The 15,396-nt window shown below is 37.9% G+C and overlaps 1 non-coding gene across 1 annotated transcript; it reads left to right on the forward strand.

Moving 5' to 3' along the window:
• Nucleotides 1-360: 360 nt before the first annotated feature.
• LOC123639072 lies at nt 361-468 on the forward strand. The gene has a single exon (XR_006735638.1). It is a non-coding gene; the product is annotated as a small nucleolar RNA SNORD67 (small nucleolar RNA).
• The last annotated feature ends 14,928 nt before the right edge of the window (nt 469-15,396 follow it).

A 15,396-nucleotide genomic window follows, 5' to 3' on the forward strand; every position in this document is an offset into this window, starting at 1 on the left:
ATGTCATTCCACAAGGTCCATGAATTACTTTTTTTTCTTTTTTATAAGGACTAAAGCCTGGGACTAAAGCCTGGATTGTGCTAGTGACTAGATCATTGTAGAACAACCTTGACACAGAAGTGGACAAAATGTAGAATTGCTTGTTTATATTAGCATCATGGCTTGAGGCAGAGAGTTTTCTGATGTGGACAAAAAGAAAGACACCCAAGCCACTTTTTCAAGTTTAGCCATGTAAAATGGCAAGCAATACATTGCCAGTGACCATAGCCCCTGACAAGTGGAATTCATATGAGCAAATTTTAATCAATTATTTATTGATTTTGTTTTCATGGAAAAGGCACAATTTAAATTATAAAGGTGAATGAGAGTGATGAGTTGCACACTGGTGGAGCCATGGTATCAGGTGATATAAGAACCACTCAGTACCACCCTGGTGAAAAAATCAAGTGCACAAAAAAAAAAATTAAAATAATAAATGAGATGAAATATGGCAGTAAATACAAGGATATTGGAGGCAGAAACCTTTAGACTCATGACTCATCCTCTCCCTATCTGTGAATTTTCAGGTCAACTTACTATATGTTTGTGAATCAGAGTTTCCTTATCTGTAAAGCATAGATAGTAATTCTCACTTCTGTGGAATCATGAGCTTGAATGGGATAATGCACGTGTTTAGCACAGTATCTGACACAGTGAAAGCTCAGTAATCATTAGCTATTATTATTAGCCTCATTATTTTGAGGAAAAAATTTTAAAATAAAGTGATATTGTAAAAAGTGTAAAATTAAACCTTCAATGAAAATATTTTAATTGATCTTTGAACTTTACTTATCTAAAAACACAGAATCTGTCATATTTTCTTTTTGTTAATATTTTCTCTAATTTCTAAATTACCTGCTTGACTGCTCCATGTCTTAGCTTTTATATTCGCCTATATTTCATGGTGATTTCCCAATTCTTCTTTTGTGCAATAGCAAAAATCAAACTTCATTTTAGTTCTTATTTTCTGTGCAGAGGCTATAGCTCTGAAATTTCTCTAGTATTCATACAGTGCCCTCTCATATCTCAAGTCTCTCTTAGAAGTGTCCTGACATGTTTTGCATCTATTTATCAGGCACTTAAGTAATTTCTGTTGATGTAACCATTTTCTTTTTAGAACAAATCTTCAGTTTATCTAAGTTGCATTCTAGCATGTTAACTTATACTTGAAGGAGAATGGCTATTCCATACCTTCAAGAAGCAATCAGTGGGACAGATTTAGCTATAAAACTTGTATATGATATTGTTTTCACTGTATTTTCTACCCTTTTCATTCATGTGGTAAAGATCTAAAAGGCCCAAGTCAGACTACGTGCAGTTCTTAAAAGCAAAATGCAAAACATCTTTCATCCCCCACTACATTAATCCTTTATTCTCTTTGAAAAACTGAATTCGCCTTTTTTCTCTCACTGAGTAAGAACATTTCTGGTTTTTCAGAAATCTGTAATGTTTTCTTACCCTTGACCAACCCGAGTAAGTTTTCTTTTGTTTTATTATTTGTACATTATACAATGTAAAAAAAAATTTAAATCCATAATCAGCTGGAGTTCCAGAGATCTGAATTATGTGCTAACTACTCTGGTTAATTAGAGTGCTATTTAATTTTTGTAATTCAGCCTGAGCCTCGATAGTGCAAAATCCATTTGACCTGTATCTTACAGTCATCCGCTTGCCACAAGTCTCAGACCTTTTTAATGATGAACTGCTCTGACTGGTAATCACCTTTGGGCCTCCTGTTCCTTCTCTTTACAAATTAAAAAGAAGTCTGCAAAAACATCCTGGTGCAAGGTGCACAGGCAATACAGGGAGGTTGCAAGAGTAGAAAACTAACACGATCCTGAATACTGATGACTAAAAAATATAGTGAAACCAGGAAGAAGAATTACACTGAGCCGAGGGACAGTGGCAGGGAATGTGCTGGAGAGGTAGATGTGGTCAGGTCCTATCTGGTGTGCGTCTGTCGGGGACAGGGGCTGCCACAATCGGATTGCAGTTTTAAAAGATCCTAGGTGCCTGTATGGAATGAATCAAAGAAGGTGAATATCAAAGTGGTACAAATAGTTAATTAAACTTGCTTGCTACAGTCCAAACAAGAATGAATAGTGATTTGGATTTAGGATGGTGGTGTTAAAGAGACATTCCTTTAAATAATATTTTGTTGAATAGCTACTATATGTTATGACCTATTCGAGATGTTAGAAAAAAGAGTTTTGAATACAGAGAACAAGACTCCTGCTGTAACAAAGCTTTCTTTCTAACTAGAGGGAACTGAGAAGAAGAGTGAATCAATAAATAATAATTAAAACTAGTCAAGGTATTATAAGATGATGTGATTTAGAGAATCCCAATGTTGGAGGGGACTTCAGGTTGGGACACTAGGAAAGAAAGTTCTCTGAAAAGTAGACATTAAAACAAAGCACCCATTGATAAGAACAAGCCAGTCACAAAAGCCACTAAGCAGGAACAAACTTGATATATTCAAGAAAAATTTGGTATGATAGAAGCAGAAGGAGAGAGGGGAAGATAAAAGTTGATACAGTCCAATAAAAAGGACTTTCCAAGTTGGCTAAGAGTTTAGATAGTAAGCAAAGATTTTTATGAAAGCAAATGATGTATCTGGAATTAGATTTTGAACAGATCACTCTGGCTCCTGTGTGGTGAAGGGATTGTAGAGGGCAAGGAGAAACCTAGATAGACCAGTTCATAATTTTTTACTTTGGCCCAAGTAAAGATGATGGACTCAGGGCAGCAGCAGTGGAGACAGAGAACAGAGGCAAGATCTGGGAGATTTTGGAGGTAACACTGACAGTCCTTAATGATAAATTTAATATGGAAGTTGAAAGAAAGAGACAAATCAAGGAAAAATCTGAGATTTTGTCTTTAGCAATTAAGTGGGTTGGTGCCATGTAGGAAATAGAGAAACCAGGCTGGGGGTGGTGGCTCACGCCTGTAATCCTAGCACTCTGGGAGGCCGAGGCAGAAGGATTGCTTGAGGTCAGGAGTTTGAGACCAGATTGAGCAAGAGCGAGACACCATCTCTACTAAAAATAGAAAAAATTAGCTGGCATGAGGGCACATACCTATAGTCCCAGCTACTTGGGAGGCTGAGGCAGGAGGATTGCTTGAGCCAAGGAGTTTGAAGTTGCCATGAGCTAGGCTGATGCCAGGGCACTTTAGCCCAACAGAACAAAACTCTGTCTCAAAAAAGGAAAAAAAAAAAAAACAAAAAAGGTAAATGGAGTAACCCAGGGAAGATCAGGTTTGGAGAGGAAAAGTATTGCTGAGAAGTTATTATTGAGTTGTCTTGTAGATAGATTACATTGGAAGATTGTGACAAGAGTCTGGAGTTTGCAGTAAGTTCAAAAAAAGAAAACATAAATGTGACACTAACTGGAAAATCAGTGGTGTTCTGGGGCACGGGATTAGATGAGTGTGGAGGTAGAGGAAGGGTCCAGGTTGGAGTCTTCTGTGGACAAGCAGAGCAGAGACACTAGGAAGAGTGAGAAGCAGAACCCATCGGCCTGGAGGAAAATCAGAGTGGGTTAGGAACATCAAGATAAGAAAGAAGTTCAACAAACAGAAAGTGGTCCTCTCTGAGAAATGCTGTTGAGGGTTCAACTAAGGTAAGAGGGAGAAAAGCGGATGCGTTCTAAGGTCTATGTCAGGAGAGAATCCAGTCATGAGACCTGTGGATGGGCTGGGTGTGGTGCACAGATCAAAGATGTTCAAGGGCTTCCCTTACCCCTTCCTCGGCCAACCCAACCTCCCTCCCATTTCTTAGCCTCTCTCATACTTTTGGGTCATAATCTCACAAAAACAAACAACAGTCGAATGTAACTGGTTCTTGTTTGCTATCCTTTCCAGGCCTCTAAATTTTCTCTTACAGCACCCTTTTTTTACGCTGTTAACCAAAGCTAACTTCCTAAAACATAAGTTAGAGTCTCCCTTCAAAAAAATTCAGCAGCCCTTCTTTGCTCAGGATTAAACTAGCAATTCTATCTACCTTTCAAAGCTCAGCTCTAATGCATCTGACCCATTAAATGGTCTCTGATTGCCCGTGAAGGACTCTTCTTTCTTCTGGCATTTCCACAGTACATTGCTTGTACCTATTCACAGATCTTTTAAAATTCTTCCTTAGGGTACTTATATTTCTGTGTTCCCTATTACATCACAAATACCCTGAAGGGAATTGCTAAAAATTTGGGCTGAAACAAGAACAAAAACAACCACCACTACCATGGAACAATAACAGTAGCAAGAGTACCGGGCTAAAAATAATCATGAATGTTTGAGAGCTTACTCTGCACCAGGCACAATGCTTAGCACTTTAAATAGGTCACTTTATTTGATATTTCTCAATGCTTTGAGGAAAGCACTACTATTATCCTAATTTCACAGACGTAGAACCTGAAGGTGGCTAACTCACATATCAATGATCAAATGCCTATTGTGTATAGAGCAGACATAGAGCAGGATTTGAAGTTCATCTCCCAAAGTTTATATGGGCTTCCCCATCATAGTACATAGAAATAATCACTCCCACTGAGAACCAAAGAACCTCATTTCAGAAAGAGAAGAGGCATTTAATTTCATTATCATCAACTTCTGTGTAAGAGCTTCTTTTGCTTCCAGATCAATCAAGAGTTACACCTTTAGTCTATGCTCTAGAGAGTGGGGGAAGGGGGTCTCCACTTTACCATGACCCACATACACCTTAATTGAGCTCTGTTATAAAGATGGTTCATTTAATTACCAGCATCCCACCTACATGTGTGGCCAGAGCACAGGGAATGAGGCTGAAACTGGCAGCCTGAAAACAGGGAACAAAATCAAAGCGCCCATCAGACCACTGGGCAGCAGGGAGAGAGGACTTAGGGAGCCCTTGCCTTAAGGACCCCTTGGAACAGCACAATAGGAAAAGCTGTCAGGTTTTGCCAATTTCCTATTGCTTAATGAAAGGAGATTTCATTTCTAATTATGGGTGAGCTATTTTTGTCATATTCTCCTACAGGGTCACTGCTTCCAATACTCCACTTATTAATTTGGGAAACATTTTGGAAAATAGTTGAGATTAAGACTGATGGGTGCTATTTTAAACTATACTCCAAAGAGAGAAACTGAAATAAGCAAGTCAGGGCATCCTTTGGTAAGTTGACAGGCAGTGAACTGTAGCAAAAAGGAATTAAGCTCCAGGCCAAAATTAAGTCTCATAAAGTATCCTAGCTTTATAACCATTTCTATGGCTATGAAACCTGGTTCTGTTAGCACAAGGATATTTAGTTTCTAAAGAAATTCCATTTGAATCTCTCTGAATTAGGATACCGGTCGGTGAAGAGCTATAATAGCTTGTCTGTTTTTTGTAAAAAGTAGTTAGATTTGTCATTTCCTTTTCCAGATCTGGGTCTTCATCACCTCATACTTTGGTTACAGTAGTCTTTGAACCAACTTGTTTGATCATCTTTCCTATATCTACCCAATTCTGCAAGCCAAGACCAATTGATTCTTTCTAAAACATCACTTGCACCATGTCACTAACCATTCTCCATTGCTAAAGAATGTACAATGTCTCCCTACTGTCCACTGAGTAAATGCCACATAATTCAACTTGACATTCAACTGACCCTACTCTATATATTCAACTTGGGAGAAAATCCTTTTAGTTCAGCTAATTCCAGATTTCTCCTCATCACATAGACATACAGACTTAGCTTTACCTCATACCTGTTCTTTCCTAATCCATAATTTTTGTTTTTGAATGCATTGTACAAAAATAACCTCCTTAATGAACTTCTTCTAGATAACTCCATACTTCTTTATTTAAATAATTATTAATTCAAACATCTGTATTCAATGCAACACAGAATATGTGTTTCTAACATCCTTAATTTATTGCCTTACAATTGTACTCAATTTTTTTCATGTACATGTATTGTCTTCTCAATTAAATCACATTTCTTGAGGAAATAAATGAATTATTTTTGTTTCGCATATGATTGTCTACATCTTAACACAGTGTTGGACAAGTAACAGGTGTTTAATAAATATGTGTTGAAAGAAGTGAAAATTTTGCTATGTGCTAGAACAGAAAGAGCACTAGATTAGGAAAATACAAAGCATGTTCTGGTTGTGACTGTAGCACTTACAAACTGTGTGGTCTTCAGCAAATCCCTTAATTCCTCTGAGACCAAGTTTGCACATTTGTAAACTAAGAATAATAGTAGTATCTTCCCTACCTATTATAAAGGTATCATGTGAAGAAGGAAGGAAATAAAGTATGTAAAAATGTTTCTTTTCAAATAAAGACATTTCCCTATTTGTATATATTTCCACATACAGCATGAAAACTGACATTCCTCCATTCTGGAGATACTCCTAAAATAGATTTTTACTTGGTTGACAGTAGGAATAAGTGTGAAAAAATGACTTAAAACAATATGAAAAGTGAATTACAATAGGACCAAATAAAAGACTTTGATAGCGTCTTTTTCATAATAACTCAAAACTAGAAATAAACCAAACATCTATTAACTGGTTAATCAGGAGGCATATTTTGGCATATTTGCCAATAAAATACTAATCAGGAATAGAAAACAAACAAACAAACAATGAGCTAATAGGAGGGAAACTCAAAAGTATCATGCTGAGCAAAAGAAGCCAGACCCCAAAGCGTATACCCTGTGTGTTTCCATGTAGACAAAACCCTAGAAAAGGTAAATCTAATCCATAGTGTCAGACAAGCAGATCAGTGTTTGCCTGGGGCTGAGGTGTAAGTAGGGGTTGGTTGAAATGAGGCAAAAAGAAACTCTTTGGGGTGACCAAAATGTTCTACATCTTGATTGTCACAGTGATTGAATATATATTTTCAAAACTCATATATATTTTAAATAGATATATTTTATTATATGTAAAATTTACCTTAATGAAGTTTTTTTTTTTCAAATAAAGTTTTTTTTTTTTTTTCAAAAAAAAACAAACACAAAAAAACCAAACTGCCTTTGGAATCAAGGTGTAACTTCCTTATCATTCTTGCAGAAAAATAAAGGTTGATATGAGTACCACATATGGCCTTATTTTACAGTTGGGACAAAGAACAGAATAAATTCCTCTTTGCAAGAACACAGACGATATCAACAGTAAGGTTTCTCTTTTGTCAGAGAAGAAAGCAAAGTAAGATGGAATTTATTCATGGGCCTTTGAGATCGTATACATCTGCCAAAATCAGGTGCATTACTTTCTTCTTGTTGATGATTTAAAAATCCTTTTTTTTTTTTTTTTCAGTATTAAGAGAAAAATACTATCTCATTGAAAACAGTAGTATCTATTTTAGGCCAGATTTCAACAGTCCACAAAATGACCAGCTCCCACGCTGCAGAATCTACATTTCTAGACTCTCAAAAAATCAGCAAAAGCTGATAACTGTACAGCTTCTGCACTCTCCAATTATTTCCTTTCAGAGCCAGAACACACAAACACTTTTTTGCATTTAATTAAGTATTGCAATTCCAGATTATCTTTGATTAATGAAGAGTGATACAGCATATAACTAGAATTATGTGATTATTTCACAATTGATCTTTAATTATTCCATCTGATAATAATTTCACTAATTTTTCATAATGTTCTCATCTAGCTTCTTATAAATGAGCTATAACAATTAATAATTTTCATTAATTTTCCTTGAAAATGATGTGAAGTTTTAGAAAGAACTCTTAACCTTCAAAAACTGTTTTAATTTTAATTACAGGATAAGCTGCACTATCATATGGAAAAACTGCATGATTTCTTCAGATATAGCAACTCAAGTAAACGCTCAAATATTCCTCCTTCTTTTTGTTGGGTTTGGGAGTTGGTGTTTGGGTGTACCTAAATTATCTGCCTCTCGCTCTGCATGTCTCGTAGCCTCGTCTGCAGTCTCAGATAGATGTAGATTTTTATGCCAACTTGACCACTTTCTGCATGACTTTGACCAACTTAACCTCTCTAAACTACTGCAGCCGTGTTAATGACTTGGAAGTTAGAGCTGTCATTGGGAAATAGGTGGCATGGGATTGGATGAGGCCATGTAGATCATAAGACAAGATGCGGCCACCTAGGCAGATTGGGTAGAGAGAGAGAAGAGAAAGACCAAGGTCAGAATCTTTATGCACTCCACTTCCAGTCAAACAGAGCAGAGGACTGCCAGGGATACTGAGAAGGCACAATCCATGTGGCTGGAGGAAAACCAGACGTAATCATGAGAGCCAAAAGAAGGAAGAGGTTCAAGAAGAAGTTTACAATATGCTAAATACTGCTATAATCACTTAACATTTATTATTCCACTTAACCCTCACAACAGACCTCTGAAGCAAATGTATTGTCATCAACATTTTAAAAATCAGGGGAACAGAAAGCATACCAAGGTCATCCAGCTAATGAGGGCAGAGCTGAGACTTCAGCCTAAGTTATCTGATTTAAGACCCATTTTCATAAACACCCTGGTAAATGAGATCATACACACGTAACGTTCATCCGAGTGCCTGGTTCATAGTCCCTGGTCAGTAAATGAAAACTTTCTATTGCTTTACTGGTTATAAACACATTAGATCCTTTTAGGCTGTCATCAGACTGAGGCTGTGTGTGCACTGATGTGGCCTAGGCAGGGAACAATAAGGTGACCCCAGCAACACTTGACTACAGAATCTAATCTTCGAGCAGTTGGGATTTTTGGAGGCTGTCTGAACTGCTGGAGATCATGAAGGGACACAGCAGGACTAATGACTATCGATGAACTTACACCTCTGTGCTGAGCTTCATGCTAATTATATCTAGAGGGCATGACTTCAAAGTTTTTGGAAAATAGATTGCCATTAATTACTGTTTAGAAACTCATGTATTGTTTCTCAATACAGTAATTTGCCATGTAAAGTATAAATAGGTACCATTTCTTAAGGCTGTTCAGTGTGCCAGGCACTGCGCTGTGCATCCACTGCACAGTCCACACCACTGTGAGGTCAGCATTAGTATCCCCATTCTCCACCTGAGAAAACTGAGATTTAGACACCTTGAGTAACTTGTTAAAGATCACAGAACTTGGGAATGGCAAAACCAGGACTGAAACTCTAATATTTGCTCCAGAATTAATTTTCTACTGTTTCACCAGAATGGATTAATTACTTTGGGAGCAGTATATTAGTTTATTGGGCATTGAAAGTTGTTGTAGATAATTGTATTTTCCCAGTAATTAATATAACACTTCACAGAATCAAATCTAAAAATTGTTCACTGCTGGGGAACAGAACTCTCTCTAAAATTGTTGCATGCCTTTCTGCCTTCTATAGTAAAGAACACTAGAGAACAGTTTACATTTTCTTGATAGCATAAGGCATTCATTATATTCATCAGTCATGGCACTGTTTCACAGGTGTGAGACCCAGTAGGTTGCAGGTTAAATGAATACAACCCCTATACCAAGAATTTATTTTCTTGAAGAGAAAATCCTTTAGTATTAGCTGGCTTTATTTAGAACATTTGCATCTTTCTTTAAAAATGGAGAAAAGGATGTTCACGTGCCAGACTTCTGGAAAGACAGAATACAGCCAACTTTCTACAAAAGACATTAGGGAATCAGAGCTCAAAATAGCACTCTCCCAAGAAATTTCCTCCTTTGGAAAATGACCTTGTTCCATGGTACTCTCTTTCTTCTTTGTCTTGTCAACAAGAGTAAGAGCATAGTGTAGTATTCCTGCATGCGTAACACAAGGAGGGAAATCCTGTCCTTATTTGTCTACACCTACAGGTCTGTTTGACTCACTCACCATGCGTCTATTGTGAGGACGAAGGCTGAAGAATACAGCACCATTTCAAGAGAGTTTTAAAGAGAGGATACTTAAAACCTAGCATACTGTTTATGACCAGAAGTTGCTAGTATAGGGCTGGAATGGACATTCACAATTTTGACAAAAAACCCTTGACTAGTCACAGAAAAGGGTATGAGAAAACATAAACATTTGACCTTTAAAGTTATAATAGGATTGAGCATTCTTTTGAGACAGTACCTCCATGTTCTGATTAAGATTCTGGTGCTGCTGGTGGTGATAGGGTCACTGGATCTTGGAGGGGCTTGAGCTGTTTTTTTTCTTTCTTTTCATTCAGGATCTTATGGGGATACAAACATTTTGGTTACATGTGGTGTGTTTGCCTCGCCTAAGCGAGGGCTATAAGCATGTCCTTCCCCCATACAGTGTGCTTCCATTGGCTGTGGGTTTGCCCCCCTGACCTGACCAGCACCTCCTGAGTATTACTACCGTCTGAACACCTTAGTGTTGGTCAGTTAGTACCAATTTGATGGCGAGTACATGTGGTACATGTTTTTCCATCCTTGTGTGCTCCCAGAGTTCTTTGTTCAGACAGCCATTGTAGTACATATCCGTCCACATTAAAAACTGCTCTTCCCTCCCACTAGACTATGAGCTCCTTGAGGGTAGGGTCTGTTTCTTTCCTACTGATATCCTTGGCATATAGCGTATCAATAAGTGTCAGATTACTAAATTTTTTTTTAAATAATGTATAATAATAGTCACCTCTGGGAAAAAAAAAGATTCTGGTGCTATAGCAAATTGAACGTAAAGCAATATTAACACCTATTAAGAAACTAAAACAAACAAACAAAAATGTACATGGCACCATCTCTGCTCCCTATGAGGGCAAACTCTATTTTGTTCACACAATAGATTGACTTTATTCTCCTCAGATAAATATGCCTTTTCTGAAAGGATCATTCATTGAATGGACCAAAAGGTCAATGAATTGGCCAGAAAAAATATATTCTAACTCACTCTGTGAAATATTTGGCATGTTAGAAAGCTGAGGAAAAATGATAACTTTCAATTACTTATCATTTTATGGAAGTCTAGGACGAATGGAAGATTAACTGAGTTTCAATTTGACTAGTTTAAAATAAAACATATGGATTTAATCAGCCATTTAAAATTGTTCAGGTGTTGGCTGTGTTTAGAAGTCTTCCCCGCCCCGAACTGACCATAAAATAGTTTTGTGGCTCCGTGAGTTATTGGTTGACTTCCACCACCCGTACTTAGCTTTCTATCATGTCTCATTTAAAAGCACCGACGTTAACAGGAATACAATGCTCACCTAATTACAGTTATTTACACACATGTTCCATCCTCCCTTCCTCTCCCACCTCTCTTTCTTCCTTTCCATCTCTCTTCCCACTTTTTGTTTTCTCTTTATTTTCTCCCTCTTTGTCAGTTATATGCCAGGGAAGTACACTGTCCGGGTGTGTTCAAAGATAAAAGTAGAATTAATTTCCTTAGAGATATATGCTAAATTTTCCTTCATTTGAACCACACACTTGGGGATGCTCTTTAAACTTCAGCTTTTATGTTCTATGTTTGTTTTAAGGTTTAACTTAAAAGTTGTAAGTGTAGATCTACTACAGCATAGTTTAGCTTTCCCTTGCAGCAGAATGAATGACTTCACGTCATTCCCAATTAAGCCCTCCCATCATCTGTCCTGATTAACACAAAGTGGGATTAGGTGCAAATGATGATGCATGCTCTCGGAGGCTAAGGCGGAAAGCAGGACCTGGAGGCTCCTTTCACTAAATGTCCCAGTGCCCGTTCCCATTGCAGATATGTCTAATGATGGATGTGCCTTTAATGTGGCATCCAGGTGGCCTCAGGGGCTATGAAGATTGAAGCTGCTGGTTAAAGCTCTGTCCTCTCTTCTTTCTGCTTGTAGCTCGCATTCATCTACCACACTTCAAACTGGCAAGCTCCTTCATCTCTCCATGGCTGCCGTTGTTACCTGGAGCCTCTATTTTCCATTCTTCTTTAGGCTTCTTCCTTCTGAGCCTGTCCCTGCTTCTCCCTTGACTCTCAACTTTCTGGCTGAGCAACTTGACTTTTATAGCCGCCAAAGGGTTTTCCCATGCCTTCCTTTCAGTTGTGTAAGCGACAGTGTTTTTCTTCTAAGAGTTGGATATGTGGACCTCTGACCTATGGGCTCACCCAGTAGGAAAGCCACACCACACAGTGTAAAGAGCTCAGGCCATGGAATCGGATTAAATCTAGACTCCTCCATTTCTACAAGGATGACCTGGGATAAGTTGCTCAAATGTCTCTGAGACTCAGGTTTGGTTTTTCTTTTTTGATCTGAGAAATAGGTATAGTAATAATAACACCTACCTCTTAGGTTTGCTGTGATGATTAAATGAAATAATATACATGAAAGCATTTACAACAGTGACTGTAGTAAGCATTCAATCAATCTTTAAAATTTTTAGATTTTATTGCTGTGTGCTTCTCGAGACTTCTTTGTTTTTTCCTTTTGTACAAGAAATAATTTTGAAGAGATAACCATTTGTAGGTTTTGATTTCCTCCTGATGTTTGATATCAAACCTTTGGATACTTGAGGTGTCTGTTTTAAGTTCTACAATGATTTTTGATAGTATGTGTTATTTTTAATCTTTAGTTGCTCCCAAAGAACGACGAGTGTGTACACATACATACTCATTGCTCAGCAGATGTTACCCTGCTACTTTAGAGTGGGCACATAAGCTGGTTGATTAATGTTTGAAAGTACAGTGAGCTTGAATTCATTTTTTCTTTTCAATGCCATAAAAATTTTATCTGCCACTGATTAACATTGAGGAGTTTGATCACAACTTATGCTCGGTTTAGGGGAATGCTAATAAAAAACACACAATCCTTTATAAATGCTAAAAATGAACTAAGGGCAAAGACACATCAAGAAAGAAAAGCAGCATGGGGGTAATTCTGTTAAGAGAGGCGTAAAAGCCTGTATTGTATGACTGCCTTGTAAGTAGGGGGAGGCTGCTGCCAAACACGTTGCTGAAATGAGAATTGTTTAAAATACAAAAAGCAAGACAGCTCCATGTGAGTATCTTAAAGTCCCAAGGTCACGTACAAAGGAGAACCAGGTGGTGAAACATTGGAGAGACAAACATTATAACCATATCTTGACACTAGTGACCCTCTAAGAAGAGACATTCTAACATTTTCAAAGATAGCGATTTTCTTCTGCCTCGGGATGAATGCAAAATTTCAAGAAATGGAAAGTTAAGAATCATTTATTGGTTAGTGTAGCTTTGTGTACCTGATTACCTTTCTGGAGCTTTGCATCAGAATAACTGTTACATCAGAATAGCTCATGTTACAAGACCCCAAATAAATACTACAAAATCGAAATTTTCATAGGGCTGGGTCCAGCCTTGTGAAGTTTACAGACATTCCCCAGGTGTTTCCAATGTGCACCTCTTTTAAGAGCAACTCATCTAATCACATTTTATAGATGAGGTAAAGGCTCAGAAGGTTGACAGCAAGGGGAAGAGAATTAAAATTCTTTGACCATCTATGTACTCCATGGACAGCCAAAATAGAATGGTGATTAAAAGCAAGGGTTCAAATACCACTGCAACTAATTATCGCCCCAGTAGCCTTGGGACAGTTAAATTTTTTTCTGCCTTAATTTCCCTATCTGAGCAGGGAATAGTAATATTACTTGACACATGAGGTTTTTGGGAGAATTAGCTGAGTGAAGACCTACAAAGCACAAAAGTAGAGCCTAGCCAAGAGAAAATACTGAATAAACAATAGCTGAATATATTCAGTGATAACCCTTTGCTAAGATTTTATTATATTGCTTAATCCTCACATCAATTCTGAGTAAACCCTATTATTCCTATTTTACAGTTGAACAAACAGATTCAGAAATGTTGATAACCTACCAAAGACCAACCACCAGTGAGCAACGGTACAAACATTCAAACTCATTGTTTAATAACTCTAAAATCTCAACTCCGTGATAGACCAGTCAGTTATCTCCTTGACTCCGTGAAAAGTATATGTGATTTTGAATCTTTTTGGCCATTGAAGAAATTAAAAATAAACCAAAGTCTTTAAAAAGTTACAGCATAACTTTTCTCCCCTGCAAACTAAAATGATCCATTTTATACTTTTGCATTCTATTTTTAAAGTGATAATGCTGAAATGAGTGTATCTAAAAGGACTGCATGCTCTTGGGCACATATAAATGTCCCTGGCATGAATTGCATGTGTAATTGTGGTCGTTTTGGGGAAGAGGGGGAGAGAAAAAAAAACCCATAAGTGTAATATAACTGTTGCCATCTGCCTTTAGGTGAAATTCTGAAAGGTTATTTTGAGCTTCCATTGGACGTTGATTTCTATGTGTAGTGAGAAAACTGCCAGACCACCTGCCACCCATCCACACCAGAATTGACCATGATGGCAGCAGATGAAGCTTCAGAGATTGTCCTTTCGCATCACTGTTACTTGACTGGGCCTCCACCGTGTTTCTTTCCTCTTTTCCCTGAAAAACTCCAAAGGACAATGGTTCTCCAGGTGAAACAGCGTAAGGGTTTTACCATAAGAAAGTAAAGACTAGCAGTGCTTGAATTTCTTAAATCCAAACTGGAGTCCAAAGGGAGATTTCATCCAGTAGAAACAAGACGCCCATGCAAACCATCTGCAAAATAACCTTACAACAGACCCAGTGGTGATTTCATAGTTGCCAATAAAACAAGCTTAGAAGCCTCCCAAGGAGACAAATGTTTCTGAAAAATCTCTTCCACTGCTTAGCATATGGGTCTGTGATTGCTGCCCAAACAAAAGGATAAAGCAAGGTAAGACAGAGCTCTAGCTGAAAAATATTTCTCACCCTTGCTTTTGTTATAGCAAAGAGATGCTTTTCTTTTCATTACTTTCCTTTTGAGAGGGTCAGAGCACCCAAAAAGATGCCCAGTCTTTCTGACCAGTGTTGAGGTTTAATGCCATTCCCTTCAGTGCTCAGGGAGAGCTAGATTTATTCAAGAAGATGCAGCTCTTGATTTTTCCTATCATTTTAAATTTCATCAGCTTGGTATCTTCTCCTGCTGAAGGAGATAGGAGGAGGCCAATAGAGGAGTTGGCTTTTTTTTAAGTCTCTTCCCATTCTCTCTATTCTGCCACTCAATACTAAGGCAACTTTCCCTCTCCTCCTTGCATGGGCTGTGGGATTGTGAGACCAGAAGGTCTAGTCTGCAGGGCAGAGCTGCATCATGCATTACCCTGCCGTGCACCCTGTGGCTGACGGGGTAGACGAACTCACAAGCTTGGAAGGGCATTTGATTGGAACCTCCTTGGCTAGAGGCACTGAGAAGAAGGGATATCTCCCTAGAAGAAAGTAATAATGTCATCATATTCTTCCCCTTCTTCCAGGTTCCACCCTTTGGCTTTTCCTTCTAACTCTGAATCAAAAAAAGCATAGACAATATTTGAGCAAAAGAGGCAAAGAAAAATACACTCCTCTCTAATCTCTAGTGCAACAGAAGACAATGC

The sequence above is a fragment of the Lemur catta genome, chromosome 5 (genome assembly GCF_020740605.2).
Source record: "Lemur catta isolate mLemCat1 chromosome 5, mLemCat1.pri, whole genome shotgun sequence".
NCBI classification, from domain to species: domain Eukaryota; kingdom Metazoa; phylum Chordata; class Mammalia; order Primates; family Lemuridae; genus Lemur; species Lemur catta.